Consider the following 10,380-nt stretch of genomic DNA (forward strand, 5'->3'; position numbering starts at 1 on the left):
TATATATATATATATATATATATGTATGTATGTATGTATGTATGTATTATTTTCAAATTGCAAATATAACTTTGTTGTGTTTCTAATTACTAAAAAATCGATTATCCGAACCAAAAAAACCAAAACCAAAAAGAGAAAAATCAAACCAAACTAAATTTATTTTAGTTTTGGATTAGGTTACACTTCTTCAAAATCAAAAATCAAAAATCCAAACCGAATAGTATAAAACTAAGCCGAAAATCGAACGTACACCCCTAGTTAAATCAAGTTTGGGAGAGGAAGAATAGATCAGGAAAAAACAAGCGCCTAGGTCCACGTCACGGACATGCTTCAAATTCGAATCCTCAAAAATTTTAATCTCTCTCTGCGTCAAAGAGAGAATGCGGACCACACTATTTCAAAATTATTTCGAGACAAAATAAGTGAATTCATCTTCGCGTCGTAACTTTGCTCCCGGTCTGTGTCTTCGCTCATTTCATATTATCAACTATCTAAATTCCATTTAATCAACACGAGATCATTCATATCATAATTCATAACTCTTGAATTCATAATTCAAATTCAAGAGAGAGTTAAGAATCAAGTTTGAGAGAGTCTTTTCTGTCATTTTAAGAAGTCTTTTACAAACTTTTAAAACTTATTTTAAGACTTGATTACTTGAGTATGTGGATGAGTAGAGTTGAATATTATTTTTTTTCAAAATGAATATATGGGAACTAAGTATTCCCAAGAGTAACTGTCTTTACATTTAAAATGAGAGGAAATATCAATATCCAAATGAGTTCATGAGTAGTTTTTCAGTATTATCTATTTTAAGAGAACCTTATGAGAAATTATTTCAAAGTTTGAGGATGAGGAAAAGTTTTTAATAATATGAGCTGATTTATATTATTGGGAGTAGTATTGAGCATCGACATAGGGACAATTTCAAATAACTCATTCGCAAACCTTCACATCGACATATAATATTCTTAGTTTATTATTTGAGACTTTTGAGGTTAGCTCTAAATTTGAGTTCATCTTGTATAGAGTAAATCTTCCGCTTAGTATTATGTATCGTCAAAGGTTTTCTTGGGGCTGGCAATGGTTCTCGAGTGCCAATCGCATTTAGGATGTAGGCTCGGGGTGTGACATTTCCCGTGATCTGGGACTCAATTTAGTTCCACAAGTTTGAGGGGTTTGCAAGGCCTCAAGACGAGGAAGAAGAAGAGGAAGAAGAAGAGGAGGAAGACGAGGAAGAAGAAGAGGAATAAGAAGAACAAGAAAAAGAGGAGGAAGAAGAGGAAGAACAAGAAGAGGACGAGGAAGAAAGGTATGATAGCTATGGATGAGGAGGAAGAAGCAAGGTATGATAGTTATCATCCATGAACCTTAACATCCATGGCGCCCTCAATTTCTCCTAATTGAAAGTATAAATTCCCAAATTTGAGCTTGAGTTTTCTTCTAAGTTGTGGGTCTTAGAAGAAATTGAATTTCATTGTAAAAGCACGGGCACATTTGAATTTCACGTACAAATTTTCAAATTTGAGCTTTAGCTTGAGTTTTCTTCATGCATAATCAATCATAATACAATCAATCAAACCTTTACATCCATGGCGCCCTGATTGTATTATGATTGATTATGCATGAATTGAGACGATTCTATGCTTTTACAATGAAATTCAATGTGCCCGTGCTTAACCTATTTTTCTAAGGAAAAAATTGAAAAGAATGTGTTTTAATCTATAAAAGGGGAACTTATGGATTTATATGTGTTCTTATAGGATAAATTACAATATGAATTTATTTGAGAGTGAAGCATATGTTATTCATTGATTATTGTTGATATGATTGTTGTGGAAGGGAGTTTTCCCACATGATTACTTTGTGTAAATGTGAAAGGCTTGATCACATTGAATGGTTCTAGGGTGAAAGTATTATAAGCTAAAATGAATCTAAGTTAAGGAACTATTAAATTGATGAAGCTATTAAGTGATTACCCATTATCTCTAAATGAGAAGGATAAGAGGTGATTACCTTCCATGAAGTTGGACAAGAGGAAATTACCCAAGTTCCTATAATTAAAGTTGTATAATAAAAGTCTACCCATGATCCAAAAAAAAAAGAAGGACAAAAGGTGATTACCCTTGATCCTCTATAGTAAGGCAAGAGATGATTCCCTATGTCCTTAAAATATAAGCTATAATATGTTATGATAGGTGATGAGCTTAGATTGTTTCATGAGTTTGCCTTCTATGATGAGCAATCTTAGAGGTGGTTACCCATGTATTAACTAAGGATAAATCAAGGTTACTTCAAGAAATACTCTTTACATGTTGAGTTGATCTATTATGTAAATTGGTTATGCTTCCTTTCTTATAATGTCTAACTCTTATGTTATGTCTATACAAGTTATTATATTTGGTATATTTTTGTACTAACTCATATTCTTGCCTACATTTCTTATCCAAAAGTAGGGTCCGACGTTCCTGATTCTTATCCCTATGGCTAGGATCTATAGCAGAAGAAGAGTCAAATATTGGTGAGTCATTCATCTAAGGATTTTTCCACCACTTTTTTATGTTCTTTTTATTTGATTTTTTGAATTTTTATGTACACGCTATGTTCCGATATTCTATTTTATTATATGGGTTTTTAGACTTCCGCTATATAATTAAAACCTTTAGTTATGTTGAAATTTTTTAAATCTCGTCGATTTTCTATTTTCTTGACTATGAAAGGTAAGTGTCTTGTAAAAGGTCTCTCGAGGTCTTGTATATCATGTTACATCTAGGGGGTGCCCCTGGATTGTGAAAAATTTGGTAATCAGAGCACAATGTTTAGAAAGGTTCTAGGATGTCTCAAAATCATTTCAAGTAGAGTCTTGTTAATGAGTGTTTGTCTCTCCATGAATGAGAGTCTAAAAGATGTTTAGGAAACTTCACTTCTTTCTTCACTTAAAGTCCTGCAATAGAGTTTGACTCTATAATGTTCCCCTCCTAATCCTTACCTGATGGTCTACAGGATATGACTACTCAAAGAGCTTATGCTAGAAGGAATAAGGGATAAGATGTTGGCCAAGAGGTTACTCCTTAAGATCTACAGTTCCTAATGGACTTTTTGTCGGGCAAGTAAGCAATACAGAGTTTAGAACCGCTTTTAAGTTTTGTCCCAATTCGTGATGGCCCAATCTAGCAGGGGAGTAGCTCATGTGCATCCAAATGTGGGTACGACGACATCTTGAGTAAGGGATTTCACTAGGATGAACCCTCTAGAATTTTATGGTTCTAAGGTTGAGGAAGATCCACAAAAGTTCATTGATGAGGTTTAAAAGATGTTGTCAATTATGGGATTGACGCTGGACAAAAAGGCAGAATTAGCCGCTTACCAACTTAATGATGTGGCTCAAATTTGGTTCAACCAATAAAAGGAAGAAAGGCCAGAAGATGTGGGTCCTTTATATTGGGAGAAGTTCAACTCTGCTTTCCTTGTTAGGTTCTTTCCTCTATAGATGAGAGAGTCAAATGTTCTTGAATTTATCATACTCTGACACGGGAATATGAGTTTGAAAGAATATGCTTTAATATTGATACAACTTTCAAGGTATAATCCCTCTATAATTGTTGATTCTAGGGAAATGATGTGCAAGTTCATTTTGGGAGTGTCTGAATTGGTGGTGAAAGAATGTCATACCGCTTTTCTTGTCTATGACACAGACATATCTCAGCTCATGTTCCGTTCTCAACAAATCAAATAGGATAAAATTAAGGAAAACTCTAAAGAACCTAAGAGTGAAAGAACCGAAGATAATAACTCTTATACTCTAGGTCTAGTGGACGTGGTCATTCAAGGTTTCGACAAAGGTTTTCCGGGAAAGATTACTATAATGTTCCTCCAAGATTTAACCAAGGTATGGTGTCTAACAACCTCAAGGAGGTGGTAGTAGGCCATCATTGCCAAATTGTGCTATGTATTGAAGAAAGCATAAAGGTTAATGTCTAGCGGGTCCCAATGCTTGATTTGGTCGTGGTAAGATGGAACTAAAGATAAGAGATCGTCCTTCACTTCCTAAGAATGAGGAAGATAAAAATCATAGGGATTAACCCTATTCTTCATCTGGTCCAAGTGGTTCGGGGTTCAAAGGCTCCAAGCAAAATATGTTTTATGCACTTCAAACTCGTGGTGGACAAGAAGGTTCTCCCGATGTGGTTACCGGTATGTTCAAAGTCTTCCAATTTAATGTTTATTCTTTACTTGACCCCGGTGATACCTTATCCTTTGAGATTCCATATGTGGCTATGAAGTTTGATGTGCTTCCTGATATTAGATCATTTTTTGTCTCTAATCATGTTGGTGATTCTGTTATGGCTAACAGGGTCTATAGAAAGTATCCCATTAGAGTCACCTATGTTGATCTTATAGAGCTTGATATGTTATATTCTTATGACGTTCTTTGGATGGATTGTTTGAATTCATGTTATGCTCTATATATTGTAGAAACAAAGTGGCCAAACTCCAGTTTTTGAATGAGACTGTCCTAGAGCGGAAGGGGTGAAATTCTAAGCCAAAATATCGGTTAATTTCCTATCTTAAAGCTAGAAATATGATTTCTAACGGTTGTAAATACCATCTAGTTAGAGTGATGGATATGGATTCAAAAACCCCTCATATTGAGTTAGTCCCGTTGTTAATGAATTCTTAAAGTCTTCCTAAATAATCTACCCGGTATTCCTCCCTAAAGGGAAATACACTTTCTTATTGACCTTCTCCCAGATACGTAGCCTATTTCTGTTCCTTCTTACCGTGTGTCTCTGGAAGAACTAAAGGAGTTGAAAGAACAATTGAAAGATTTTTTGAATAAGGGTTTCATCCGATCGAGTATCTCTCCTTGGGGTGCTCCAGTTTTGTTTATTAGAAAGAAAGATGGTTCACTTCGAATATGTATCGACTAACGAGAATTGAATAAGGTGACCATTAAGAACAGATATCTCTCCAATGATGGATGATTTGTCTTACCAAATTCAAGGGGTAGGTTACTTTTCCAAGATTGACCTACAGTCGGGTTATCACCAATTGAGGGGAAGGAAGATGATATTTTGAAAACAACTTTTAGAACCTGTTATGGTGATTTTGAGTTTTTGGCGATGTCGTTTGGTTTAAATAATGGTCCGGTGACATTATGGATTTTATGAATAGGGTGTTTAGACAATACTTTGACTTGTTCGTGATTGTGTTCATTGATGATATATTGATTTATTCAAGAAGCGAGGATGATCACATCAATCATTTAAGTATTGTGTTGCAAATTCCCAAGGACCAACAACTCTTTGAGAAGTTTAGCAAATGTAAGTTTTGGATAAGGTTTGTAGCGTTTGTTGATCATATTGTTCGAAGTTAGGGTATTTGGGTAGATCCTAAGAATACGAATGCGGTTAAGAGTTGTCCAAGATCTCTATCACCTTAGATATTGGAAGCGTCTAGGGTTTGGCTGGTTACTACAGAAGGTTTGTTGAGGGGTTTTCGTCGATTGCATCTCCATTGACAATACTGACTCAAAATAATGCTAATTTCATATGGTTTGAAGAATGTGAGAAGATTTTTTAGGAATTCAAGGATCGACTAACTTCCACTCCGGTGTTGACTTTACCGGAAAGGACTGATGATTTTATTGTTTATTGTGATGCCTCAAGAATTGGGTTAGGATGCGTACTTATGCAAAATAGAAAGTCATTGCCTATGCATCAAGGCAACTTAAGGTTCATGAGAAGAATTATCCAACCCACGATCTTGAATTAGCGATAGTTATTTTTGACCTTAAAGACTTGGAGGCACTACAAGTATGGTGTTCATGTAGATATTTTGTCACGATCAGAGTTTAGACCCTAGACGAGACCGGCGTCGTTGACCTCTCAAAGGTTGCACACAAGCCTACTTACGTCATTCTTACTTCGTCTAGGTTAATTTTAGCGGAAAATTTGAAACTTTTTGTTTCTTAACATGCTTACTAAACATTCTACTACATACGTAATTGTTCACCATCAACAATCTAACATTAAGATTATCAAACGAAAGAAACAGTTTATTATAACGATAAAGATGTACTTGCCAAAATGGCACCAATACAATGTCTGAACAAAAATGGTAAAGAAACGCTAGTGGAACATACTCCACTAGCTCAATCCTACAACTAAGCTAGAAGGTAAATGGGCAAGCATCCTCGAAAGCATGAGGGTCTACCAAGTCCAGATGAATGATCGACGTCTGGATAACTGCAACGTTCATCTTGTAGCTCTAGCATCAACTTGTGCTTGCTACTAAGTATGCTTATATGCAAGCACACACTAATAACATGCATGAGTAAGAATAGCTCTTTCCTATCAACATGATTATAGCAGGTCAAGTTAGTGGACTTGCCAAATTGAGATTAGGAAAATGAGTGAACATCCCAAATTTGGATTAGGAAAGTTTATGAGCTTTTAAAATTTGGATTAGGAAAGTTATGCCATGAGAGTACCATGCATCATCATACTTAACATTTTGCACACAACACACAACAGTGTACACATAGCACATATCATAATTCCTATAACACATAATGTTGTTCATATGATTCATTCGTATGTCACGAGACCTTGGAATCATGTACTTGATATTATGACTTCCTAAAAATGAGGGCTCAACATATGGGACCTAAACTAGGGAGTCTGCTTTAGCAAACACAGGGTCTACTTCATTCATTCTTACGTACTTCATTTCATTTAATTTATGGGCCAGTGTAAACACCAGATATACCTAGGATGTAGTTTAAGACTTTCAGCGGGTTCGTTGTGCAATGACCAAGAATGACCTAATGTCATTACTTGAATCTAACTCACCTCTTGATTATCCTATCCTAACACCTTTGGTATCATTCGTTTCATTATGTGCATCATTTGAGGCTGGCCTCATTCATTCATTGGGAACTTTAACTTTAACCGACATAAATCATGTGAGCATCATGAAATCCAGTTTCATGAAACCCCACACAGAAAAGAGGTGGAATCATCGGCCAAAGTGAACCAAAACATGCTAGCGTACATAGGAATTGAACCCCGCTAGATCCCTTATTGGTAGTATAGGTTCGAAGACTAGGAGACATAAGGATCCAATACCCGGCATGCCAGACAGTCTCATCTCATGAGAGTTACGTGAACATCCTCCCTTCCTAAAAGAAGGCATCACCCCTCATAGCTAGTCTATCGGTGCTCAGTATAAAGTTCCATTACATTCAACTCATACATCACGGAAGCTGGTTTCTAGTATGAGGACATCATAGCTCAATAGATGATTTCTCATTTCATCATTAGTATTAAGTGTATTAATCTCAATACTTTCATTATAGTGTTCATAGAGACTGGTCTCTTCATTAACTTTACATTCTCATAGGTGAGTACGTTTTGGTAACATTTACTTAGGCTCATTTGAGATTGCTCTCATCTTTTACATTAGCTTCATATCATGTTGTCACCAATTTGCTCTTCATAATTACTCAACCCATTTTACGTGAATGTTCATTTCATCATATGCCAATGCACTTGGCCATTTAGTGTGTTTCACACTCTTACTTAAACCTTCTAGGGTTTCATCATTTCATTACATTAGAATCATTTCATCGTATGCCAATGCACTTGGCCATTTAGTGTGTTTCACACTCTTACTTAACCCTTTTAGGGTTACATCATTTCATCAGATACATCTTAGGTTCACTTACTTTTAAACGTATGCTAAACTTATGAGTATATACATACAAGCCATGGGGCTTCATTCATAGTTTGACTAAGTGATTCATATTTACCCAAGATTTTGTGGTACTAGACTTATGCATCTTGTAGATATGTCAAGATATTGATTTCGATCTTGAGAGGCAGCATTCATTAAATATTTACTTACGTATGACTTATGTGTCAATACGAAATTGGGCAAGGGAACTCGATTTTGAAACAACACTTAATCTTATTTTAAACTTGATAATTGCATTTTTCAGATTTGGGGGACCCTAGTTCGATCCCCATTAACCCCATAATATTTCCTCTTTTTTTCTCCTCTCCTTTTTCGTTTAAGTCAAGGAGGTTGTGGGTTCATCCCCCACAAGCTCATTATTTTTCTTTTAATTTATCTCTTAACTTTCTTACCTATCCAAGAGGTTGTGCGTTCAATCCCCACTCTCCACATTTATTTTTATCCTTTATTTTTATCCTAACTCTCTCATCCATTCAAGAGGTTGTGGGTTCAATCCCCACTCACCACATCTATTTTTCCTTGCATTTTTCTCACGAAATATTTATGAAATTTTCATTTAGTGACGTCATGGTTTCAATCCCCAATGATCTCACATTTTTTTTTAAAAAAAATAAACGAAGCTCATTTTTTTAAAAGTTGACTGAGACTACAATTTCCAACAGGGTTGAAATTTAGTCTCTTCCAATCCATTTTTGTCTTAATTTTGATTTTTTTTGTAGCTTTCATGTAATGATGTCTTCGGTTCAATCCTTAGTGATCTCACTTATTTTACATTCATTTTTCATTGAATTTTGTACCATTTTATTTTGCCGAATCCAACCTACCAAATGCTGGAAATTTGTTCACTATTTTCCGTTTTTTTTTTATCATCATTCATACGTTAATACTTAAGGTATTTCGTGGATCATTTGGTGCATTTTTAAGTGTAATCTTTTTATGATTATGTTCATCCAAGAATTACCATTTCATCCAGCAACATTACAACACTTTTACACGTCGTGATTTACACAAACATTCGCACATAAAATTCAACCATAAAAACATTTTCACATACTTTCGGTTGATATAACTTAACATGCTTACAATTCCGAACACATAATCAAGAACACATTATCACGAAAATCAAACTTCATACTTAAACTACCAGCAAACATACCAAAAACATGATCTCTAACCTATTTCACATTGAGATCAAAGGGATACTAGGGACAAGGAGTTCGACAAGAACGGGAACAACCCTAGTTTTCGAGTAGATTCATCTGAGCCTTAAGGGTCTCTTGGGAAAGGGACCAAGAGTAAGAAAACCCATACCTTTTATGACGTTCAAACCTAGACTTTCTTCCCAAAATCTTCTCCAAAAATCACGTGCAAATCCCCTCAAAGTCAACACTAACTCGATGGACAAACTTCATTTTGCCTACGTGATTGATTTTGTTTGTTTTCTTATATTTTACTTGTGAGTTCTTCAAGTGTGAAGAACTTTGGTTTACCTACTATTTTTCGAAGTTATTTGGCAGAGTGAATCGTGAGAGAGAGTAATAGAGACGTGAGAGAGAGAGAGATGAGCGTGGGAGGGAAGAGTTTTCTTAGGATTAGGAGTCTAGTTTAGGATTAAGTTAAATAAAGTTTTTATTTAATTATTAATAATTTGATTTCCTTTTATTTTAAATCAGCTAATAAATAATAAATATAAATTAATTACATTAATTTACCAACTTAAATTAAAAGTAATTTAATTTATTGCTTCCACCTAGGTTCGAAGCCGGGTGGAGCAAGACTTCACTTTAAGAGCCAATTTTTGGTCCTCTCTACCCAAAATGCCCCTCCACCATATTAATTATATAACTAATTATATATTTAGGGTGATTACGATACTACTCTTAGTCTAGAAAAATACCACCCCTAGACCCTCCAAACCTTCGTATTTGAGATCCCTACATGGTTGGACCCAACCTTTCCTAGATCAACTAACTCCCCAAGTTAGTTGGCTTGGATGTAGCAAGGGTTTCGAAGTCTGGTTCTACGCGCAACAATCCGTGTGAACCCTGGTCCAATCATAGGCATTCTTGACACATTAAGTATCGCTCAGTATATCCATTTTTAGGGTTGTTACATATTTTAACTGACCATAAGAGTTTACTATATATGTTTAATCAGAAAGTCCTTAATCTTCGCAGAAGAAGGTGTCTTGAGTTACTTAAGTACTATGATATGAGTGTTCTCCACCACCTCGATAAGGAAAAATATAGTGGCAGATGTTCTAGCCGATTATCAATGGGTAGTGTTTCCCATATTGAGGATGGTAAGAGAAAATTGGTACGAGATGTACATAGATTGGCCCGATTGGGTGTTCGGAGAATGGACTCCACCAAGGGTGGTGTTGCGATCCAAAATGGTTTAGAATCGTCTTTTGGGCATATGTTAAAGCCTAGCAATGTTTTGATCCAGCCTTAGTTGAATTCAACGAATTATTGCTTAGAAAGTCCATTGAGGCTTTCTCCCAAGAGGGAAATGGTGTACTTAGATATCAAGGTCATTTGTGCTTTCCTAATGTTGATCAGTTGAGGGTACAAATCTTTTCAGAAGCCTATCATTTTTGGTATTTCATTCACCCAAACCAAG

This window comes from Solanum pennellii, chromosome 6 (genome assembly GCF_001406875.1).
Source record: "Solanum pennellii chromosome 6, SPENNV200".
Taxonomy (NCBI): Eukaryota; Viridiplantae; Streptophyta; class Magnoliopsida; order Solanales; family Solanaceae; genus Solanum; species Solanum pennellii.